The following is a 25457-nucleotide window of genomic DNA, read 5'->3' as shown; positions in this document are numbered from 1 at the left end:
AAAATATAAACAGTGATGTGAATAAATATTCGTATTTTGCAGCCTAATTTCTCCAAAGATTGAACAGAATTAAGAAAAATTAGTCCTCAAAGCATGTACCTCAACTAGGGCACTGTGACTGGGACAAGACAAAAGAAAATGTTATTATATTGATGAGTTACTATAAGAAAATGGCCTGTAATGGGAGGGCAAGAGGAGTGAATAGATCAAAAACATGCAGTGGGACAGAACCTTTGGCAAAGCCAAAAAGGTCTAAAGTCAGCTTCCAGTCTTTTGACTTTGCAATGGATGCTCCATTGTGGTTTCTGTAAAACATTATTTATTTATTTTAAAATTTTGTATAGCGAGAACAAGACCCCGAAGGGCATCATTATTGTTGAGTGGTCTCAAAAAAGCACACATTGCCTTAGTAGTCCTAGGCCTGAAGGGAAATTTTTTTAGTGTGGTTGTGCTCCTTATGAAAGACCACAAATAAGTGAGCCAATGTCTAAAATGGGTTGATCCACTGCACTACGCTGTAGTGAGCAGATGAAATACGTGCATGACACAACAAATAACCAATGGATGAATGGGATTGCTGAAGACCCTTTCAAGTATCAAATGGTCTTTGCTAATTACAAAACTAGAAATTCCCACTCTGGGGGTCCCCGTACACATCAAACTAGAATACTCTACTTGTGAGCAACCCACGTAGCCAAAATCACATCGAAAACTTTTGTTCGCTCAATTTACTGTGGGTTAGAAATTGGGTTCCCGGTTGACTGGGGTCAAGCAGTAACCACAATCCTAGTCAGGGTAAGGCAGAAGCTCACCCTCTGGTAGCTTGGCATAGAGCAGTCAGGCTTAACTTTAAAGGCAATGAATAAAGTATTTGTGGAAAACTTCAAAAACTAAATTAGTGAAAACTCTACACAAAAATATTCCACATCAGGTTAGAAAAATAGAGCTTAATTTAAAAAAATCAAGACCAAAACGAAAAAAATTTAATAAGTAGAACTTGAGATATCGAATTTTAAAGTTTATAGTAAAAAAAATAGCACCAAGTAGCAAGAGGAGCTATTTGGGATATCTGTTAACGCCAGACTGGGCCAAAGTCAAATGTTCAGGTCGACCACAATGAAGCACGGGCCGGCTAAGGGGATCAAGTTAAGTCAGCTAAACAAAGTACCTTGACCTGGTTGCGGAACAATGCATGGATCCTTGTTACAGATGTGTCGCGCAGCAAAGGCAATGCGTCAGTTCTGAGATGCAATGAGGCTGCAGTGCAAGGTCCTGATGCACAGAGAATCCTGTCGACAGGGCTTGCAATGCGAAGGTCAGTGTCAAGGATGCAAGGCACAGTGGAGACCATGCATCAGTTCAGATGAGCGGTGAAACTGCGATGCAGCGGTTCAGTGTCGTCGTCAAGGCTGCCGTCGACGAGGGATAGGAGGAATTTGTACCGAGAAAAGTACACAGTGTCGGTCCCATGATGCGAGAAGCAGCGGCGATGTGAGTCTTTTGATCCAGTCCAATCCACGCAACAAGGGCAATGCATCAGTGCTGTTCAAGATGCACCGCTCAGCCAAGGTGATGCGTCGGTCTGCCCGGGAAGGCCTTGCTCAGCAGACGAAACGTTGGTTCCGCTGGGGAAACACCTTAAGCCCATTTCTAAAGGTCCAGGATTGTAATGCAATATGTGTTGTATTTACGTGACTTACATGTATTTATATTACAAATAACAATGGCTTTTAATTTTTTTCAATAATACTTAAATAAAAGTTATTGTAATTTATAATGGCAATAGCTTAAAGTTTTGTAAATAACTTTTGTGAAGATTATGTTCAGTGTATTTTATTGTGACGAAAATCCAAGAACAGAAGTGAAATATTAACATCTTTTGGTTACATATGTAATAAAGCTTGAAACATTGAGAGAACATATTTGAACCAGGTGTTGTTGAATGGTTGCACAGATTGATGCTTTGGTGGCACTGAGTGATGTTGTGATGGCTAACAAGTGATGCTGTGGCGTTCAGTGATGCTGTGGTAGCGCATAGTGATGTTGTGGTACTCCGGAGTGATGCTGTGGTGGTGCGGAGTGATGCTGTATGCTATGCTATGTTTTGTTTTGCTATCCTATCCTATGTTTTGTTTTGTTATGCTATGCTATCCTATGCTTTGATTTGTTATGCTATGCTATGCTGTGTTTTGTTATGCTATACTTTGTTATGCTATACTATGTTTTGTTATGCTATACTATGTGTTGGACCCGGTCCTTTGGGCAGGTTCACCCCGTGACTTTTTGCTTTTTCCTAGCCTGTTTTTGGAACCTGAGTTGGTGATTTTTAGGCCTCTGCGCACTTCTTCACTGTGGTACAGTGTAAAGTGCGTGTGCTCTCTGTGTATGTGTGGTGAGCGCCCTGCCCTCCCATAGGAATGAATGGGGAATATGTGTGCCCATGGTAGATTCCTGATGCATGGGGAGTGCAGGGTTGAGTTTGATATGTGTGAACTCGTGAGAGTGAATGCTGCATAATGGTATATTCGGCATGGCTGTATCTAGTCTAGAAGCGCCACTTTTAGAAGTTGGCATAATTGTGTGGTGAGTCTGCTAGCACGTGATTGGCTGATGGGCCTGGCCCAGGCATGCCTGGGCCTGCTGGTGGATGGACTGTCTGGTGAGTAGGACGGGGTCTGCAGGGCCCTGGAGGAGGGGGTCTGAGTCAGCCGTAGATGAAAGGCCCCCATCTGCTGTTAGGGAGGGGAGGAAAGAGCGTCTGGTGGAACCAGGCTGTGCCTGGCGGCCCACCCCTGATGGCTCTCCCTCCTGATAACCCACTGTCACCTCTGACCTGAGGCTGACAGGAGAGGGAAACCAGATACACCCAGGGCTTAGGGCTCGCTTACACAAAGACTTCAAAAGACTTCAAAGCCTTTTCTGTGTATAAGAAGGGGCTGTGTTCCCTTCCAATTTGTTCTTGTCTTGTTCTTACTTCGGACTGGAATCTACCAGGGGCGGGCGCTGCCCAGCCCCTGGATGCCTGGACTTCTGGGGGACCCCTCTGCCTGTCCTGGAAGAATGGGGGACTTTGCTTTACCCTGGAGGGACTTTGCTGTATCCCCTGAAGGACTTGGCTGGACTTTTCCTCTTTAGCGCCTGTGAGCGCTTCGCTGGGACAATTGCGCTTAGGAGCGCTTTATTTTCGATGATAGCGCTGGTAGCGCTCTGCTCATTTTCCCTAGCGCTTGGAAGCGCTTTATTTCTCATGGCCGGTGCCCACCCGGCATCTGGCCCGTGAAAGGAATCAGCCCCCGCCTGCCTGCCTAAAGAGGAGGGTCGCTGCGCTGCCCGCAGCGACCCGGAAGTGGTCGGCCGGCCGGCCTATCTCAGCGCGGCCGGCCGGAAGTCCCGCCCCCCGCAGTCGGCGGGGAGAGGAAAGGAAGGCGCGGGAGATGGCGGCTGTGGACGGGGCTCCTCTCGGCTGAGGGGGCCCCAGGGAGACGAGGCGGCCGGTTGGCAGGGCTCCCGTGTGCCGAGGGAGCCCTGCGGAGAGGAGAAGACTCGTGGTCGGCTGCTAGGGGCTCCCGTGTGCGGAGGGAGCCCCGGCGAGGAAGGGAGAGGTGCCGGCAGCCGGGAGGACGCCGCAGAGAGCGGCGCGGCGATGGAGCCTTCCCCGCAGCAGAACCGGTGAGTGAAGGGCTGCGGGGGAGGAGGCTCCGTGCGGTGCCGGTCGAGGCACCGAGTAAGGGCGGCCCCGAATGGCAGTGGGTCGCCCCACCGGGATTACAGAGCCCGCGAGGGGCTCTTGAGGGCCCCCATGGCTGGAGGTTGGTGCCGCTTCGGGGCACAGAGTCAGGGCGGCCCCGGTTGGCAGCGGGTCGCCCCAACGATATCTAGAGCCCAGAGAGGCTCAAGGGGCCTCATCTCGTTTGGCGAGCCCAGAGGCTCGTAGGGGCATAATTAGAGCAGGGCGGCCCCGGTTGGTAGCGGGTCGCCCCAACGATATCTAGAGCCCCGAGAGGCTCAAGGGGGGCCCATGCTTGTTATGTGGGGAGCCCGTGCGCTCCATGGCCCCTGATGACTGTCAGAGCCCCGTGGCTCCCGCTTCTGGCGCAATTTGTTTAACGGGGCATTCCTTTTGGTCACGAGTCCCCAGAGGGGGGACTCCAACGGCTGGGGGCACCATTGTCTTCAAGAGCCTGTGTGGCTCCAACGTTGGGCGTGTGTAATACCAGAGCCTGTGTGGCTCCAACGTGGACCTAGCTGGTTGTAGAGCCTGTGGGGCTCCGGCGTGGCGCAGTTTGCGCCTGAGGGCCAGTGAGGTCCCTGGCGCAGTGTTGATGATTCTCCAGCTGCCCAGCAATTAGTGGGCAGCTGCACCGTTTAGGCGCAATTTCAGGAGAGAGTCCCTGTGTGGGACAGCGAGGGCACAGTGGTGCCCGGCCTTCCCAGCTGCGCAGCACTTAGTGCCAGCTGCAGCGTTTAGGCCCTTGTGAGTGTTCCCAGGGGCCCAGCAAGTAGTGGGCCCCTGCATCGTTTAGGCCCTGACATTGAGACTCAGGGCGTTCTAGCCCCAACAAGGCCAGTTGGCCTAGGGACTGCCACAGGGGGTGGCTTATGGAGGTTTTGCGCAATTGTATGGTTACTGCACCTCTGAATGTATTTTCTTGCATTATGTGTTATTCCTGCACCTCTGAATGTTTTAGACATCATGTGACGTTTGCGCTACTGTATTATTCTGGTACCTCTGAATGTAATGTTATTGCATCATGTGCTTTATTCTTAACACCGCTGAATGTGTAGGTTTATACATTATGTGCTTCTCTTTACTACTCCTCTGAATGTATATCTATGCATCATGGGTAATGTGTTCTTTCTTAGACCCCTAAACGCTGTGTGATACTTAGGTGGTTTTCCTTTACTACTCCTCTGAATGTGTTTCATACATCATGGGTAATGTGTTCTTTCTTAGACCCCTAAATGCTGTGTGATACTTAGGTGGTTGTTCTTTTAGTACAGGTGGTCCTAGTGAGGTCCTGGTCCCCTGCGCGACAGTCTCCTAAGGGGTTTAGGGTTGCGTAGGTGGTACTTACCTGTCCCCAGTAGTTACTGGATGTGATCTATAACTGTTACTTTGTGTTACAGTGAAGTTTATATACTTTTATTCTAATTTCTGACAAGTATTTCTATATCTGCAAAGTGTTGATTCAGACAGTGGCCCATGTGGCCCTGTCTTGTAAATAATCCCTTGTGAATATTGCCGTGCCGGTTGGCACAATGTACATGTGTGATTTCTATCTGATATGTTTTGACAATACAAAAGTTATTTTAATATAACCTTGTGTGGAGTCTCTTTTGTGGTGTGCCTAGAATGTTGTTGCTGTCGTGCGCTGACGCAAATGCTTTACACATCGCCTCCGAGTTTAGCCTAGACTGCTCCCGCCATGCTACCTAGAGGGTGAGCAGGGGTTATCTTGGCGTGTGACTTCCTTGCCCTGACTGGAATGGTGGTTTCGGCCTGGCTTTGGCGTCAGCCTTATCCTACCCGAAATAGCCGGTTTCTAACACTATGTTTTGTTGTGTTTTATTATGCTATGCTTTGTTTTGGTACGCTATGTTTTGTTATGCTATGCTATGTTTTGTTGTGTTTGGTATGCTATGTTTTGCTATGCTATTATATGTTTTGTTTTGCTATGCTATGTTTTGTTGTGTTTTGTTAAGCTATGCTATGTGTTGTGTTTTGTTATGCTATGTTTTGTTATGCTATGCTAAGCTTTGTTTTGTTATGCTATGCTTTGTTTTGTTATGCTATGCTATGTTTTGTTATCCTATGCTATGTTTTGTTGTGTTTTGTTATGCTATGTTTTGCTATGCTTTGCAATGCTATGTTTTGTTATGTATGCTATGTTTTGTTATGCTATTCTATGTTTTATGTTATGCTATGTTTTGTATTGTTATTCTATGTTTTGTTATGTTTTGTTATGTTATGCAATGTTTTGTTCTGCAATGTTTTGTTCTGCTATGTTTTGTTCTGCTATGTTTTGTTCTGCTATGTTTTGTTCTGCTATGTTTTGTTCTGCTATGTTTTGTTCTGCTATGTTTTGTTCTGCTATGTTTTGTGTTTTGTTATACTATGCTAGTTTTCGTTTTGCTATGCTATGTAGTGTTGTGTTTTGTTATACTATGCTATGTTTTGTTTTGCTATGCTATGTATTGTTGTGCTTTGTTATGCTATGCTTTGTTGAGTTTTGCTATGCTATGCTATGTTTTGTTTTGCTATGCTATGTTTTGTTTTGCTATCCTATGCTTTTTTGTTTTGCTATCCTATGCTTTGTTTTGTTATGCTATGCTGTGTTTTGTTATGCTATGCTATGTTTTGTTATGCTATGCTGATGAGGGTGTGTGAGGGAGGGTGAGGGGTGTGGGGTTGAGGGTGTGTGAAGGGGTGAGGGTTTGTGAGGGTGTAGGTGAGGGGTGTGATGGTGAGGGGGTGTGAGGGTGAGGGGGTGTGAGGGTGAGGGGGTGTGAGGGTGAGGGGGTGTGAAGGGGTGTGAAGGGGTGTGAAGGGGTGGGGGGTGATGGGATGGTGAGGGGGTGTGAGGGTGAGGGGGTGTGAGGGTGAGGGGGTGTGAGGGTGTGGGATGTGATGGTGTGGGGGTGAAGGTGAGGGGGTGAGGGGGTGTGAGGGGGATGGTGTGGGGTTGCGAGGGTGAGGGTGTGGGGGTGTGAGGGTGAGGGGGTGTGAGGGTATGTGAGGGTGAGGGTGTGTGAGGGTGAGGGGGTGTGAGGGTGTGTGAGGGTGAGGGTGTGTGAGAGTGAGGGGGTGAGAGGGTGTGTGAGGGTGAGAGGATGTGTGAGGGTCAGAGGGTGTGTGAGAGTGAGAGGGGGTGTGTGAGGGTGAGGGTGTGAGGGGGTGGGTGAGGGTGTGAGGGGGTGTGAGGGTGAGGGGGGATGAGGGGGTGTGAGGGTGAGGGGGTGTGAGGGGGGGTGAAGGTGAGGGGGGGGTGAAGGTGAGGGGGTGAGAGGGTGTGTGAGGGTGAGTGAGGGTGAGGGGGTGTGAGGGTGAGGGGGGTGTGAGGGTGTTTGAGGGGGTGTGAGGGGGTGTGAGGGGGTGTAGCATTGCAGCTAGCAAGTCAAGTGTTTTCAAGCGGAGTGTCCCTAGAGAGATGGCAACACAGCAACAGCATTTGAGGAGCAAGGCTACTGTAAACAAGCACGGTAGGCTTTCACTTTCGTCCAGAAAAAAAAACGACAAAGGTGCAGAAAACGCTGAACAAAACGGGGCTTCCCCGCAGCTCTCGGCATTGCTGTGGGGGGCGAAGCGGGGGAGGGCACCGGGGGGGGGGGGGAGCGGGAGCGCAATCCTTTGAAGTCTGATGCCAAGGCTCAGACAAATGGTGGTGTGCGATGTGCACAGGGGGGGGCGGGAGCGCATTCCTTTGAAGTCTGATGGGGGGCGGGGAAGCGGCTTGGGAGCGGATTCCTTTGAAGTCTGATGCCGAGGCTGATGGTGTTTGATGTGCACACGCCTGCCTCACAAGCCTGTCTCACATGAACTGTACGCGATCCGCAGGCTAGGAAGACTTTTCGGACTGCTTACTATAATCTCGCCTATTCAATCCCTAACGGGCTAAAAAGGATGGGTTGGGCAGGGCAAAGGGGTTTCTTTTGCCAGGGCGACATGACAGTGTAAACTGCACACACAGGCTCTGCAACGGCAGCCCTGAGCCATGGTTCGAAGGCTACTTAAGTGGGTGGCACAATAAGTGGGCAGGCCCACTAGAAGCATTCAAGTGACAGGCCCTGAGCACATGTAGTGCACTTTACTACAGGCTAACAGTAAATTAAATATGTCATTTTGGAGAGTAACCAATATTACTATGTTTTATGAAGAAGGCGCATGCACTTTAGCACTGCTAAGCCACTCCTTTCCAAATGAGGATATTTCGCAAACTGCAACCCAAACTCAGCCTAGATGATGGTGGTATCAGCACTGGGAGGTTTACAATTAGATTAGGATAATACTCTACCATTTCAGTATGGCACAAATATCTTCTGATGAGACCCAGGTCATTAAGAACATTTGGCAAGACAGTGTGAACTTTGCCTACGTATTTAGGAAAAAACATTAATTTTGTGGTATACTCCTAAAAGTACACTCCAGTCTTCATGTCCTTTTAACTAAATATACATAGGTTCAGACAGAGGAAAATGGGAGGCACAGCCTTTTAAGATATTGCCTCCGTAGTGTGGAGCAAGCTTGTAGGAGAGAGTAAGAGGAAGTCAATAAAAAAGTACGACCGACGTTGGGAGGTGGAGAAGGTTTCATTTCAGGGGTGCTTAACCACAGATCAATGAAGCTGAAATCAACAGTCTGCCACAATTCAATATAACAGAAGCAGCAGTTGCCATAGAAGATATATATTAGGGAAATTGTCATTTTCTTGCAGAACAGTGTGTGCCTCCAACTTACTAGTGGGCTGCAGGATCTCGAGAAACAGGTGGCCACAAGTCCACGAATCAGCAAAAAAAAGCACCACTTAAAACCAACTCTGAAAGGCTTTACTGGCTCCTAGAATACGCAACAATTCATTTCAAAGGTTTCTGCAACAACAACAAAATCATACTGGAGAAACGGCCAAGACATCTGAACAACCAAAATAGCAAATTACGAAAAACCCAAGTTCCCCAACGTGTCGTCAAGCAGCTGAATAACAGTGGAACATCCTTGGGGCATTGAGCTGTGTAACGCCTCAACTATATGTTTAAAATGCTGCCTGAAAACATATCTATCCAAGCTCACCTTGATCTGAAAGACACCCTGAATGGGAGTGTTGCTCTATAAAACTGCTAAATAAGCAACTGTTGTAAGGTATTTTCAAATGATGATCTGTTGTTCACTTTCAAGTGTAAGCTCATTTCGTAGATGACAACATCACTTTCCAAATGCGAGTAGGGGTGAAGAGGCAAACAGGAGGTGTCTGTGATGTGATGCAACAGTTGTGTGGCAATCCTGAGCTTCTGTCCCCCAACTTCTGTGTTTTTAGACATTCCTTCCACCACAATATATGTAATTTATTGCACCTTAAACCACACTTTGAGCACATTTCAGCCTATCAAAATTCAATACTCACCTATAAAACTTTACCCTTAAAGCTTTTCAAAAGATGGAATCCGTCACTTACTGGTAAAGTAAAATGTTCACATCCAGACCATGCCCCCAACAACACACACTGCTGTCCCAGGACTGCAACTTCAGCTCAGAGAGGGAGTATGAAAAGCAAAGGGTAAACAGGACTCAACCACATCCATCACCTGCCAGACCCCATTAGGTAGAGGGTAATGCTGAACTGGCATTCTGTTTCACCAGTGCACCCCCGGAACGAACATGGGCAGCTTACACAGCTTTCTATCTAGACCTGAAAGGTATGAGGGAGCGGCACATACTGAGACTACAAGCCTGCAATGCCATAGCTATGGCTGACTAGCCAAGCTCATTGATCACCCCACTCCTCTCAATCAAAGGATTGGAGCGCCAAAAACGGAGGAGGATTACTTTTCCAGCTACTCCCATAGTTTACTGAGGTGAGTGGCAAGTAGTGCCCAAGGAAGCACAGAACCTGTAATACCTCGCCGATTGCTCTACAGTGTTGCATGTGCATAGCTGAGCTTCTGCACAACAGGATGCGCAGTTTCCTTGACTTACTACTGTAAGCATAGCAGCTCATGCTCAGGAAGTTGTGATGGCTTCTATAGCTAACATCAATATAAACAAGCATTTGCAATGCAATAGGTCTCGCATTAGGAAAGTTTGAGCTATTCTTGTAAATGACAATTTTTTTTATTTATGTGTTGGTTTTGAAAATAGTGAAATTAATAGCTTGGTCATGTACAATGCCAATTCTTTTAACTTTTGCAAATGTGACACCTATAGCATTTATAATGCAACATGTTTTGTATTCACGTGACTTAGGTGTATTGATATTACAAATAACAATGGCTTAATTTTTGTAAATAATTAATACTTAAATAGAAGTTATTGTAATTTATAATGGCAATAGCTTAAACTTTTGTAAATAACTTTTGTGAAGATTATGTTCAGTGTATTTTATTGTGACGAAAATCCAAGAACAGAAGTGAAATATTAACATCTTTTTGTGACATTTGTAATAAAGCTTGAAACATTGAGAGAACTTATTTGAACCAGTTGTTGTTGAATGGTTGCACAGATTGATGCTGTGGTGGCGACGAGTGATGTTGTGGTTGGCGACGAATGATGCTGTGGTGGCGACGAGTGATGCTGTGGTGGCGACGAGTGATGCTGTGGTGGCGACGAGTGATGCTGTGGTGGCGACGAGTGATGCTGTGGTGGCGACGAGTGATGCTGTGGTGTTCAGTGATGCTGTGGTAGCGCATAGTGATGTTGTGGTGCCCCTGAGTGATGCTGTGGTGGTGCGATAGATAGATAGATAGAGGGAGGGCGATAGATAGATAGAGGGAGGGCGATAGATAGATAGAGGGAGGGTGAAAGATAGAGTGAGGGTGATAGATAGATAAATAGAGTGAGGGCGATAGATAGATAAATAGAGTTAGGGCGATAAATAGATAAGATAGATAGAGTGACGGCGATAGAAAGATGGACAGAGTGAGGGTGATCGATAGATAGAATGATGGCGATAGATATAGTGAGTGCGGTAGACAGATAGAGAGGGCATTAGATAGAAAGATAGAGTGAGGGTGATAGATAGACAGATAGAGTGAGGGTCTTGGATAGAGTGAGGGCGATAGATAGATAGAGTGAGGGCGATAGATAGAGTGAGGGCGATAGATAGAGGGAGGGCGATAGATAGATAGAGTGAGGGCGATAGATAGATAGAGGGAGGGCGATAGATAGATAGAGGGAGGGCGATAGATAGAGTGAGGGCGATAGATAGATAGAGTGAGGGCGATAGATAGATAGAGTGAGGGCGATAGATAGAGTGAGGGCGATAGATAGAGTGAGGGCGATAGATAGATAGAGTGAGGGCGATAGATAGATAGAGTGAGGGCGATAGATAGATAGAGTGAGGGCGATAGATAGATAGAGTGAGGGCGATAGATAGATAGAGTGAGGGCGATAGATAGAGTGAGGGCGATAGATAGAGTGAGGGCGATAGATAGATAGATAGAGTGAGGGCGATAGATAGATAGAGTGAGGGCGATAGATAGATAGAGTGAGGGCGATAGATAGATAGAGTGAGGGCGATAGATAGATAGAGTGAGGGCGATAGATAGATAGAGTGAGGGCGATAGATAGATAGAGTGAGGGCGATAGAGTGAGGGCGATAGATAGAGTGAGGGCGATAGATAGAATGAGGCAAATAGATAGAGTGAGGCAAATAGATAGAGTGAGGCACATAGATCGACAGAGTGAGGGCGTAATTGGAAAGTATATTAGAAGTGACTTTAGCTGAGAAGCATGAAATGGTAGCTTTATAGGAATGATGACAAGGACCAAACTGTAAGACTTGCTATTATAGTTTTATAGGAGGCTTTTTAGAGAGTAGAGCAGCTGTGAACGTATATGTAATTTAATGGGAGCTGTGGCAAAGGTAGAACAGACGGGCACGAAGCTATAGTTAAATGAGACGCTTAAGAAAGGTAGAAAAGAAGCACGGACTTGTAGTTTGATGGGAGACATAACAAATGTAAACAACAGAGATGCTGGCTTGTAATTTGTGAGGGATTATAATGGAAGTAAACTATAAAGGCAGAAAATGGTAATTAAATGTGAGGTATTGTGGGAATAAAGCGGAGGAGCCGAGACTAGTAATATAATGGGGATGTTTGTTGAGGGTACTGGTGTGGGGGGAGCAGTAGATTGTGTAATTTTTGTGACTAGAAGAAGCAGAGATGGTGCCTCTGAGAAAGCCACCGAAGTTCCTTTGCGAGAGTTTTAACACGTGTTGAACAACAAAGCAGGAAACTAATTAACGTGGGATGGTGCCAGTCGCAAGTTGAACACATGCTGTTTTAGAACAGCGGATGCTAGCGCATGTTTATGAGCGCATTTGCAAGATAACCTAGTCAATGGAATAGCTCCTCCTCGACCTATACGCAGCATTCGACACTATCTCGCACGATTGTCTTCGTGAGGTGGGCATAGGAGGGATCCCGTTGGCCTGGGTGAAATCCTTCTTTGCGGACAGAACTCAACAGGTCTTCCTTAGGCTGTTTGTCTCCACGGAGAAACCATTGATATGGGGGGTTCCGCAGGGCTCTGCACTCAGCCCTCTTCTATTTAATGTGTATCTGATGCCGTAAGCGAAAGTGGTCGAATCCTGGGGCGTCAGAGTGGTCTTTTACGCTGATGATACTCAGCTTGTGTTTTCTTTTAAAGACCACTCTGATAGCTTCATGGCTAATTTCCGCCACTGCCTGGTGAACATCACCTCCTGGATGTCGTCCAACAATCTAAAACTGAACACTGATAAGACGGAGGTCTTATTCTTTAATCAGAAATCTCCAATTCCCGCTAATGTTTGGTGGCCGTCTGAACTCAACCCCCACAAGCTTCTAAATAAAAATAATAAATAAATATGGCAGCAGAGGAATTGTTGTAATTTTAGAAAGCATAGGTACGGAATTGTAGTTTAATAAGAAGCTTAACAGGGTTAGAAGACACAGACATAAAACAAATGGGGGAGCAGGAAGTGATGCATGGCAGGGGGCGGGTGAGCAGGGGAGCGGCGTTCCTTTGAAGTCGGAAGGGTGGGAGTGAACAAGCGTATAGGTGTGAGCAATTTGAAGGGGAACATGGCATAATAAACTATAGGTATATAGCTGATGAAACTTGTTAAGGGACTTGTACAGAAGTAAAAATGTTTGCAAATGCAACATAATATGGACGGTGTTAAGATAGCAATGCTGTTAGTGACAATACACATTAAGGGCATATAACTGCAGCATGATAAAAGTGTTGTCCATAATTAAGCGGAGTGAACGGGGCTGTAGCTACAAAGAAATAGTGCAGTGTTGAAATAGACAGACACTATGCTGTATGTAAATTTGATTGGTGGCTGGGCTAAAGTGAAGGGATTTAAGGGCAAAGTGCGGTACCAGTAATAACAGTATTAGAGCGTAGGGGTTATGTGTATTGCTAAAGTAAACATAATAATATTAAAAAGCACGCAAAAAGATTGTGCTTCCGTAAAAAAAAAAAAGCACCAGTAAGTAAAGTACACATGTAAATAGATACAGCGAAGGCATACACAATACGGCAATGCTTTTATTGCCACGGGGGCATGTTAATAGCAAAATTATACATGCCGCTAGTAAGACATCTGCCGCACGCAGTTTTTTTTTTTTTAATAGTGAGAACAGGTCCTGTAGTTTGCTAAAAAGGTTTATGAGAGGCTTACGAGGGCAGAGAAGAGGCACGTAATTGTAGCTTAATAGAAGGCCTGGCAAATGTAGACTACAGGGGCACTGATTGCGCGCCTGGAAAACGAACATACAGCAAACACGTACACAATACGCTGAAGTTCTGTATTTTGACGACACAACCAACAGAAGCTTAGTTTAGCAAAGAAGCAGGTGTAGCACTATGACAGAAGTAATATAAAAGTTAAGTGTACGGACATAATATATGTGTATTCCTCTAAATAAATATAATAAAATTAAAAAGTATGCACAAAATGTATGTACACCATTAAAATGAGCGCGCAAAAAGACACATGAAAAACATACATAATACGGCATACCAGTTAGTGCCACGGGAGCACAACAATAGGAACAAGCTCTCGGCATTGCTGTGGCGGGGGGGGGGCGGAAAGCAGAGTAAGTGCGGCGCACTGCTTAAAAAATTTGAGTAAGTAAGTACTGCTTTAAAAAAAGCTCTCGGCATTGCTGTGGCGGGGGAGTGGGTGGGCAAAAAGCAGGGATTAAAAAAAACAGAGTAAGTGGAGGGGGGAGCAGGGGAGCGGCGTTCCTTTGAAGTCGGAAGGGTGGGAGGGAACGAGCATATGGGGTGTGAGCGGGAAGTAAGGCCGAGCGCGCGCTGGCGAAGCTTCGCGCTTGAATGCCTCACATGCATTGGGCAGAATCCGCACTCCAAAACCCTCTTGGTAGGATTGCTGGGGGCCCTCTATATCTCTCGCCAGCAATGCGCATGCGCATTGGCAGGCGAGACCTAAAAAGGAGCCGAAGGCACCACCACACTGGCTGGAGTGAGGTCTACACTCCAAGAAAGTGGGGGAAAGAGCAAACAGGATCTTTTCCTGCTGTAGGCTACTGTGGTTAAGGGGTTGGCAACGATCTTTAAATGCCTGCAACTATTGCTGATGCTGGTCCGTCAATGGCTTTCAACATTCTGGAGTAATGTGGCAGCTGGACCAAATAGGACATTGGATATACTGGGCCATTGTGATATCGATCTGACAATGGTGCCTTGCATATGCTGTTTATAAGCCTTGCTATGACACTTTACGCACAAAACGTCGAAGGACACCGGCATGCTAAGCTGCAACTTGGGTAATACATATGTAAAGTTGCCCGAGTATGAGGACTGTCATACTGGGACAATGTGGACACTAGTAGCAGTGCAAAATCAGTCAGCTGATGACAATTCTACATCAGATGCCTCAGTTTGCCAGATCAACTGTTTTGGCACCAGACCTATACCTCCGCTCCGCTGCCTCTATGACCCAAAGCAATTCATTTGGCAATCTTTTTTATTGAATGGAAATCAAGCATATATTTTAAGCAGCCCTCACAGGGTGAAACACTAAGCTTCCTGTTATTAACATAAGCCATAACCCATGAATGCTTGAGCAGTGCCATAATATCAAGAACTTGCTAATCCAAAAGGCCTATGCTCTGAAAGGCATACCATTGGGTTTTGCCAATGCTTTTCTGCACTACCTTGTAAACTCATGCATCAAGATACACAAGCATGCATGATCTTCAATCTTACAATGGGTTTTCCTTTTCAAGGAAAACATTTTCAAGATGGTCACCAAAGCACGCACAGGTGTGGCATACATGTGTCGTAATGTGTGCATCTTGGCGCTTATAAGCCATTTGTATTTACCATTCTAAAATGGTGTAAGGCAAGTTAGAAACGTAAATAAAGAGTGTGGCAAGAGCTGCAACCCAGAAAGCTGCATTGTTGCTGAACTTCAATTTGTGGCTCCTGCTATTGCTGACAGCGTGGATATCTGCATCTCTTATCGAGCAGTGATGGGAGAGGCAATGTGATATGCACACCAATACAACCAGATTGGCCAGATCATGGGCATTTTTATGGACCTTATGGCAAACGCATAAGTACTCCCCGCTACCCTGCTGAAATGGCTGCAAAGCAAGGAGGCATGTGCGACACTCTTTAAATCACTAATTGATTAGATACCACTGTGGCAATCCCACAAAAAGTTCCAAAAGCATTATTAGAATAAGTCATGCGAAAGCTCTGTGTTTTCCAGACCTTTTATGGTCTCACTGCTTCCAAAGATATTTCTTAAACATCAACTTTGTGAGTGAGGCCTTTGAAGCGGCTTGACATGGTTTAACTAGCAGCACGCTGTTCACTCTCTACTGGTGATATTTTTGTCGACTCCTGATAAGCTGGCTTTTTTTTTTCTTGCTGATGAGACGACAAGGCATTCACACACACACTTAAAAACAAGCATTGGAAATGCAATAGGGCTCGCATTAGGAAAGTTTGAGCTATTGGTCTTATAAATTAATTTTTTTAATTTATGTGTTATTTTTTAAAATAGCTAAATTAATAGCTTTGTCATTTACAATGCCAATAGTTATAACTTTCGCAAATGTGGCAACTATAGCATTTGTAATGCAACATGTTTTGTATTTACATGACTTAGATGTATTGATATTACAAATAACAATGGCTTTTAATTTTTTTAAATAATTAATACTTAAATAATTTATTTAATTTGTAATGGCAATAGCTTAAACTTTTGTAAATAACTTTTGTGAAGATTATGTTCAGTGTTTTTTATTGTGACGAAAATCCAAGAACAGAAGTGAAATATTAACTTTTTTTTGTGATTTGTAATAAAGCGTGAAAGCTAGTAAACAGCTGGAAACATTGAAAAAAACATATTTGAACCAGTGATGCTGTGGTTGCGCTGAGTGATGCTGTGGTTGCGCTGAGTGATGCTGTGGTGGTGCTGAGTGAAGCTGTGGTTGCGCTGAGTGGTGTGTGCAACGGTGGAGCTTAGTGGGTGCATTGGTGGAGCTGTGTGGTGGGTGCATTGGTGGAGCTGTGTGGTGGGTGCATCGGTGGAGCTGTGTGGTGGGTGCATCAGGGGAGCTGTGTGGTGGGTGCATCAGTGGAGCTGTGTGGTGGGTGCATCAGTGGAGCTGTGTGGTGGGTGCATCAGTGGAGCTGTGTGGTGGGTGCATCAGTGGAGCTGTGTGGTGGGTGCATCAGTGGAGCTGTGTGGTGGGTGCATCGGTGGAGCTGTGTGGTGGGTGCATCAGTGGAGCTGTGTGGTGGGTGCATCAGTGGAGCTGTGTGGTGGGTGCATCAGTGGAGCTGTGTGGTGGGTGCATCGGTGGAGCTGTGTGGTGGGTGCATCGGTGGAGCTGTGTGGTGGGTGCATCGGTGGAGCTGTGTGGTGGGTGCATCGGTGGAGCTGTGTGGTGGGTGCTTCGGTGGAGCTGTGTGGTGGGTGCATCAGTGGAGCTGTGTGGTGGGTGCATCAGTGGAGCTGTGTGGTGGGTGCATCAGTGGAGCTGTGTGGTGGGTGCATCGGTGGAGCTGTGTGGTGGGTGCATCGGTGGAGCTGTGTGTTGGGTGCATCAGTGGAGCTGTGTGGTGGGTGCATCAGTGGAGCTGTGTGGTGGGTGCATCAGTGGAGCTGTGTGGTGGGTGCATCAGTGGAGCTGTGTGGTGGGTGCATCAGTGGAGCTGTGTGGTGGGTGCATCGGTGGAGCTGTGTGGTGGGTGCATCGGTGGAGCTGTGTGGTGGGTGCATCGGTGGAGCTGTGTGTTGGGTGCATCAGTGGAGCTGTGTGGTGGGTGCATCAGTGGAGCTGTGTGGTGGGTGCATCAGTGGAGCTGTGTGGTGGGTGCATCAGTGGAGCTGTGTGGTGGGTGCATCAGTGGAGCTGTGTGGTGGGTGCATCCGTGGAGCTGTGTGGCGGGTGCCTCGGTGGAGCTATGTGCATCGGTGGAGCTGTGTGGTGGGTGCCTTGGTGGAGCTGTATGGTGGGTGCATCAGTGGAGCTGTGTGGTGGGTGCATCGGTGGAGCTGTGTGGTGGGTGCATCGGTGGAGCTGTGTGTTGGGTGCATCGGTGGAGCTGTGTGGTGGGTGCATCGGTGGAGCTGTGTGGTGGGTGCATTGGTGGAGCTGTGTGTTGGGTGCATCAGTGGAGCTGTGTGTTGGGTGCATCAGTGGAGCTGTGTGGTGGGTGCATCAGTGGAGCTGTGTGGTGGGTGCATCAGTGGAGCTGTGTGGTGGGTGCATCAGTGGAGCTGTGTGGTGGGTGCATCAGTGGAGCTGTGTGGTGGGTGCATCAGTGGAGCTGTGTGGTGGGTGCCTCGGTGGAGCTGTGTGCATCGGTGGAGCTGTGTGGTGGGTGCCTTGGTGGAGCTGTATGGTGGGTGCCTCGGTGGAGCCGTGTGGTGGGTGCCTCGGTGGAGCTGTGTGGTGGGTGCATCGGTGGAGCTTTGTGGTGGGTGCATCGGTGGAGCTGTGTGGTGGGTGCCTCGGTGGAGCTGGGTGCCTCGGTGGAGCTGTGTAGGTGGCGCTGTGTGGTGGGTGCATCGGTGGAGCTGTGTGTTGGGTGCATCAGTGGAGCTGTGTGTTGGGTGCATCAGTGGAGCTGTGTGGTGGGTGCATCAGTGGAGCTGTGTGGTGGGTGCATCAGTGGAGCTGTGTGGTTACCTGATTTGTGATGTGAACTGTACAGGCCGACAACCAACAGTCTTCTTATTAATTCCTTAGCAGACATCGCCCCTAAGACTATGATGAGCAGAAACATGCCTAGATCACACAGTACTATCACATTTATTAATCAAGTTATTGGTATCTTGAGACAAACAGCAGGGCAATGTGACACTGCTTAGCGATAAGAGAGCACAGAGCATCCCACAAAATACATATCTCCAGTCCCAAATAGAAGATCTTCATTCAGTCAATCTTTGTTGTTTGTCTAAAGATTAGAGCAGCATAAAGGTGAGTTAAATGTTCACCATTAACCTTTTGTTAGCTGGACTCAAATTTTAATGGGTGCACAGATAACCCCTTCTATGTGCATCTTGGATATAGTATAGGGGTGGACTGTTGGAAAGAAGAATTTTGATGCTGGTATACAAGACGGGTAGGACGGTGAGGAGAATAATGAAAAGTTACTCAGGAGACAAAATATAAGGTAAACGTACAAGATGAGAATTAGGAGCAGTAAAGAAGAATTATAATAAGAATAAACGAGGAAAGGAAGGAAAGATAAGCCAGATTTTTTATTATAAGCACTGGATAAACACCATCCTCATTGTTTATGGAGTGAAAACGAGTAAATTCTAATAAACATTGATTTTTACAGTTTGTGAAAACAATGGAAAACACTGAAACAAAACCACACCAGAATTCACAACAAACATACTGAAAACACAAAAGCCTAATTGCCTTTTAGTGTCTGATTTTTAATTAAATGCTTTAGCTAAGGTTACCTTATGTTTATATATAGGATTTGCACGTTTTAATATTATATTGTATACTAAATAGGGTTATGTATATTGTAAAGGATATTGCCGAGAACAATAAAGCTTGTTGTTGGTTTGCCCCCCCCACCTCCTCTTGCTTCGAAGATTCGATACTGGAGAACATCACACAACACCATCTTGTGGACTTTTGTGATGGCGCCGCACGGCATCTGCCTGCAGGCCATGTAATGAAGCACCGGCCCTACTCAGAACAAAATGTGGAGGAGGGACGTAACCCTGTATGCTTATTCTTGCCTTGTGCTTGAAGGGGGAGACAATCTCACCTTCTACCTCTCTCGTAGAAGACACTGACAGAGGGCGGGGAAAAGTGAAGCAGTGAATGAGAAACACTGGGTGGCTAGGGAAACGGAGGAGACTGGATGCTAGGCGGCTGCAGGGATAGAAGGGGCAGTTGACCACTACGCCAAAAAAAGAACACAAAGGAAAATCTTATAACATCAATCTTGCTGGAGGGACTGAGTGATAAAAACAACATATCAATTCCTATAGTTCCTTCCGTACCTCTTGCACCATCTGGTGTCACAATGTAATAAAGCGTTGAATCAAAACATTTATATTACATTGAGACAAGATAGCACTGACTTTTAGAAAGGAAAACATATCATTATAATGAAATAGTGAAAGAACTTGATGTTGGTGTACTACTTTGTGACCTCTGACCAATGCCACGGAAATTAAGGAGAGAGGCAGAATTAAGTGGGAGGAGAGGGCGAGAATAAAACAAGTCCTGGTGGCGAAAGATGGGAGTCAGCAATTGAGGAAACAAGTTAAACAAGTTTTAAAAGGAGACGAAACTGAAAGTACGGCCGGCCGCCCGGCAGTGAATAATTAGGGGGTGAGAAATGCTGCCTTTGATGTGGTAATGCGAGGCAGGCAGGCAGGCAGGCAGGCGGCTGGTGGCATTGTGCACGCGCTTTTTAGGGCTTGCACTTGCGCAATGGCCTAAAAAGCACATGCACTTGGTGAAATCGCCAGTGGAATCGTGCTTGTTTAAACGCTGTTTAAGCCCCTTTAGAGCTTCGCCAGCTATGCGCATGCGCACAGCAGGCGAGCCCTAATGTAGTCTGTTGTGCCGATGCAAGATCATTCATCTAGGAATTCATATCAGGATTCCAGAGGGAAATAAAAATGGCAATGCTATGGCAGATGAAAAGCTCAATGGACTAAATGCCCCCTCCGTCAAGAATTTTCAGACGGTGCAAAGTCTGATAAGAAGGTAACAGTTGAGGATACCAATGCAGTCGGGCAGGGCACACACGCCCAACTGTCAACTGCAGACCTGCCTGCGCCCTCAACATAAGGAGATATTCACTTCTTTATGCAGGAAGTTCTGGAAAGATTGCATGGCTCCGCGCCATGACTATACAAAGTCCTTAATGCACCTGAATCCCGCACTGCAAAAAGACTGAAACCAAGAGGGATCAAGTTGAGAATTACCTGGCAAAGCAGGCACATTTTCATAATGAGTTAATGCACTGAGTGGCAAAGGTGGTATATAAACATCAGACTATGATATATTAACGCCCTTACAGGCAGGTTTTCGTCCGCACATGGGGACCCTAGAACAGGTACTTAGATTTATGTTATTATATTGGAAGGTGGTACTCCTAGGGGGGGGGTCTTTTGTTTGCGGCCTTTGTTGATCTTAGGTCTGCTTTTGATTTAGTGCCAAGGACCAAGCTGTGGGAAGTCCTATTGGGGTTAGGTATGCCAAAAGAGCAGGTGACTTTACTTATTAACATGCACGCGAATACATACGCTAAAGTCAGATGGGGTAAGCCAGGCGAGGTTACTGATAGATTTGAGGTTGCCAAGGGGGTTAGACAGGGGTGCGTCTTGGCCCCCACCCTGTTTTCACTGTTTATTAATGGGGTGACCAATTACTTCTCTAACTTTCCGACGGACGCGCCCTCTCTTGCTGGGAGGAAAATTCCCCTCCTCATGTTTGCTGACGATACACTCATTATATCCAAAACGAGGCAGGGCTTACAGTCAGCACTGTCTCGTTTTGAGCTTTTCTGCAGCGAGCATGAGTTGGAGGTGAATGTTGGAAAGACGAAATTTATGATTCTACGGGGCTCTAGAGCTGTTAAGGCAAAGGTAACAATGAGTGGGGTTATCTTGGACCAAACAGAGGTCTTTACATACTTGGGCGTCACGTTGAGTGAGAACCTAAGTTGGAAGCCTCAGTTAGACCTTTTGTCCCTTAAACACGCTCAGCTTGGGGGTGCCATATTGAAGGAGCACTCCAATTCTCTAACTAAACCCCTGGCACCCCTGGCCAAATTCTATGGTTCAAAAATAATTCCTTCTATCCTATATGGTGCAGAATTGTGGGGTTACAGTGATCTATCAAGACTGAAGGTAGCTCAGAACAAGTTTCTCAGAATGGTTACTGGCCTTCCTCAATCCACGCCTTGCCTCCCCCTACAGTATGACCTGGGAATTAATCCTATAGAGGATGTAGTTCGGTATAGACCACTGGCGTTTTGGCGGCGCCTGTGGACTACACCTGAACTATCCATGTATGCCGAGGCTATTCTTGAGGTAAGGGGCATAGAGGGGGTCTATAGGGTTCCATGGTTCTCATTCCTTAGAGCGCTACTGAAGGATTTGGGATTGGAGGGCCTTTGGGTAGACCCAGCTAGTGCCACCTTCCCATCCAAAAAAATCCTTAAAGAAATGTACTGGCGCAGGATCATGGAGAAGAGATCATCTTTAGTGGGGGGGTTCTACGATGACTTCGGTTTTTCTAGTTATTAAGGATGTCCCGAGATATGAAGATTACTGGGACATAATAACCAAGTCAAATGACCGGAAACTGTATCATCAACTTGGAGTGGGCTCGCTACCTGTGCGTAGGCTAACACACTCTTGGAACCCAGAAAGTAGTGACAAATGACCTTTTTGTGTAACGGAAGTAGAAAATATTGAACATTTACTATTCTGCTGTCCAAAGTATACACTACCCAGAAGAGTCTGGTTAAGACCAGTATGTTGTTCGTTGGGCACTAGATCTGCTATTGCTGCCAGTAGGATTTTGAAAACGGACACTACTGCCTTGTCATCGGTGTGGCAAAGTTCATTAGCTGGGCCTGGTCTATACGTTCCCGTAACCTTAGTCACTGAGTCATAGTGTTTACGTCATCTGTTTTGTAATTGTGTATTGTTGTATGTCATAGTCATGGTCTTTTTCTGGCCAATTGAATGCTGTTTTACCCAGGTTTTAATGTTAATTGTATTTATTGTCTTAACGCTATTATGAAATGTATTTTATGCTTGTTGTATATTGTCTTTTATGATATATATCGAAATAAAGACCTTTTGACTGGAATATAAACAGGCCAATACGCTTGAGAAAAACAAACAATAGAGAAACAGGAATTGCAGCAGCAATATACACATCCAAGGAATTAACAAAGCTATAATGAACGTTGATTTGGAAGGAAACGCCCAGAAATTGTTTTGACACATCCTGAAGGCTGATGAATACGGACATCAATTTAGACCTAACCAACTTGTGTTTTCTCCGATACTAAGTAAAACTAGCATTGCAAATGTTTAGTTTAGTTTAGGGCATTTGTAAAGCGCCTGGTGACGCCAGAAGGCGTGTCCCCGCGCTATGATAAGTGAGCAGTTTGCCATCCCCCCCTCCCTCAGGAGTTATCTACTAAAAAGGTGAGTTTTCAGTTTTTTTCTGAACTGGACCTCTGATGGTTCAAGACGCAGGTCTGGAGGCAGGACGTTCCAGCATTTGGGAGCAAGATATCTAAAAGATCTCCCCCCCATCCGTGCCTTCCTAACTCTGGGAACCACCAGTAGTCCCATCTGAGAGGACCGTAGATTGCGGGTAGGCTCATAGTGAGACACCAGACTCTGGAGCGGCACAGGGGCTTTGCCGCTCAGAATACGGTGGCACGTTGAGAGGGCCTTAAACTCAACTCTCTTCTCCATCGGGAGCCAATGGAGGGCTTGGAGAGCAGGTTTGGAAGGTGACCTCCTCGGGAGTCTAAGCACGAGCCGTGCTGCGGCATTTTGAAGCACCTGGAGGCGGCCCATGACCCTGCCTGAAGCCCCCAGATAGAGCAGATTCCCATAGTCTAAGCGCGAGGTGACCAGGGCGTGCACCAGCGTCCTACGAGCCGAGATGGGAAGCAGATCTAAAACCTTCCTCAAAGCTCTCAGGACACCGAAACACACCCCCGTCACCCGGCCGACCTGCGGGCCAAAGGCAAGGTCCTTGTCAAGCCATATGCCAAGATTCCTGGCCTCCAGACTTGGAGTGGGGACCTCGCCCAAGCAGGGTGGCCACCACGCAGGCGACCACGCAGAAGGCCCGCCCCCCACCACGAGCACCTCGGTCTTGCTACCGTTTAACTTTAAACAGTTTGCGGACATCCAGGCTGCGAGATCTTGCATGCAGTTCCTGAAGATGTCCGCCGCAAGGCCGGGGGCACGAGACAGGGAGACGACCAACTGCGTGTCGTCGGCGTAAGACACCAGGTGGAGACCGTGGCCCTCCGCGATGGCTGCTAGAGGGGAGACGTAGATATTGAATAAGGTTGGGCTCAGGGACGAACCCTGCGGTACGCCCTGGCCCAACTCGATCTCCCTCGAGTAGCATTCTCCCATCCTGACTTGGAAACACCTGTCAGACAGGAAGGACTTGATCCAACCAAGTGCAGCGCCTATAACCCCACCTTCACTCAGACACTGTAGCAAGATGGTATGTGCTACAGTGTCGAATGCTGCACTTAGGTCGAGTAGGATCAGAGCCATAGTCTGGCCTTCATCCACACCCTGTCGGAGTGCCTCCACCGCCGCGAGAAGTGCAGATTCCGTTGAATGACGGGGACGGAACCCAAATTGCGAGTCGTGGAGTAGCGATGCCTCCTCCACGAACTGCATCAATTGTGTGTTAGCAATTTTCTCCGCTATTTTAGCCATGTAGGGCAAAAGGGAGATGGGTCGGAGGTTGTCGAATTTCTCAAAATTCACATTGGCCTTTTTTTGCAGGGGGAGTACAACTGCCTGCTTCCAAGCCTTGGGGACACTCTGGGACAGAAAAGAGGAATCGAGTAGGTTGCGAACATAAGGTTCAAGCACCTGCAAGCTACCCTTGAGTCGGCTGGGGGTCGTCGGGTCTCTTGGAGAGCCAGATTTAATTGACCCGCAGATACGGATTAGTTCTTCTGTAGGCGGGGTGAAAAAGGAGGTAAGCTGTCGTACTCCTTTCTTTTTAACACCCTTCTCCCATGTGAGAGCATTTAGTGCCTGCCGAGGAAAGGAATTGTAGAGGTGAGTGACCTTGTTAGCAAAAAATTCTGCAACACGGTCACAGCCCTCCACAGTGCAGAGTTTCGAGGGGCATGCAGCAGACTTCCCTATGGTGATGGACTTGTAGATCGAGAAGAGCTCCTTAGTGGACTGCTCAGCTCCTTCAATCCTAGCGCAGAAGTATGCTGATTTGCCCTTTCGTAGTAGTTGATGGTAGCTACGCCTACAGTTAGTGTACTCTGCTTTAGCGGAGGCGGAATATGCTACCCTCCATTGTGTTTCAGCCCTTTTACACGCTGCTTTCGCCACCCGCATATCAGCATTAAACCAGGGAGCATCTCTGTGCTCGGCCCCCCAATTTGGCCGCGCCAAGTGGGGCGACCAGATCCAAGGCCTCGGTAATACGTTGGTCTAGGTTGGAGTTGATATCTACCACACCTATTCCGCCTGGGTGACCTTTGGCAGTTAAAGCCAGATTGAATGCGGGTTGGGAGAATGCTGCCCATCTCCGCCTAGGGTGTTTATCGGCCGGAGGGTCAATCGAAGCAGGTTCTTGACTCCCTATAGTGAATGGAATAAGGTGGTGATCTGACCATGGGATGGGGACCGGTGTGCATACTTCCACTTGATTCCAGTTAGCAAAGATTGGGTCAAGAAGATGACCCAAGTTGTGGGTGGGATGTTGCACCTTCTGCTCAAACTGCAAATTAGCCATTGTGAGACAGAGATCATTAGCTGCCTTATCTGTTAGAGTATCCAGATGTAGGTTCAAATCACCTAGGACTAGATACCTATCAGTGCTCAGAGCGGCTTCGGTGCAAATTGCAAATGCAATAGGTCTTGCATTTGCTTGAGTTAGAGCTATTGGCGTTATAAATGACAATGTCTTTACCCATATGTTATGGAGTGCATGTTTATGGTGTGTAGTGGAATTATGTGGGTTGTATTGGATTTGTTAGTTGTGGAATTGTGTGGCGTGGATTTGTGTAGTGGAATTATGTGGTATGGTGTGTAGTGGAATTATGTGGCATGGTGTGCAGTGGAACTATGTGGATAGCAACTGGGAAATTATGCAAATGGAGCTGGAAATAGGTATACTCAGCAGAAATGCCTTCAAGCACAACATAATTGGCTGCCTGTGCTGGTCAAAGTTGCTTGTTTTGAGAGACTTGGCCCAAGTGCTTTCCAGTTCAATCACCTACGTTTCTCACAAAAAGATACCTTGCATTATCTTCCGCTTGATGCTTTGAATGAATGAAATAATTTGAATGTCTTTGCGCTAGATGGATCCGACCAGGACGGCCATTAGCCTAAGGGGATATCTTAGGCATCAATCAATAGCTTATCTTTAAAATGTGTTTTCATTAAAGTTACAAACAATTAACAGGTTGTCAAGCCATCATATATTTCTATCAAAGAATGGCTGATAATGCAATTTATCGCCGGATGTGGTTAGTGATTTTT

General features: G+C 46.9%; 1 protein-coding gene across 5 annotated transcripts in view; it reads right to left on the bottom strand.

Annotated features, from left to right (window-relative positions):
• The window catches only part of UIMC1 (ubiquitin interaction motif containing 1), a 310878-nt gene that overhangs the window by 265296 nt on the left and 20125 nt on the right, over positions 1–25457 (bottom strand). The window lies entirely within an intron of this gene.

Source organism: Lissotriton helveticus, chromosome 7, assembly GCF_964261635.1.
Source record: "Lissotriton helveticus chromosome 7, aLisHel1.1, whole genome shotgun sequence".
In the NCBI taxonomy this organism is placed as follows: Eukaryota; Metazoa; Chordata; class Amphibia; order Caudata; family Salamandridae; genus Lissotriton; species Lissotriton helveticus.
Note: the sequence above shows the minus strand (reverse complement) of the source record. Positions and strands in the feature narration are given on the sequence as shown.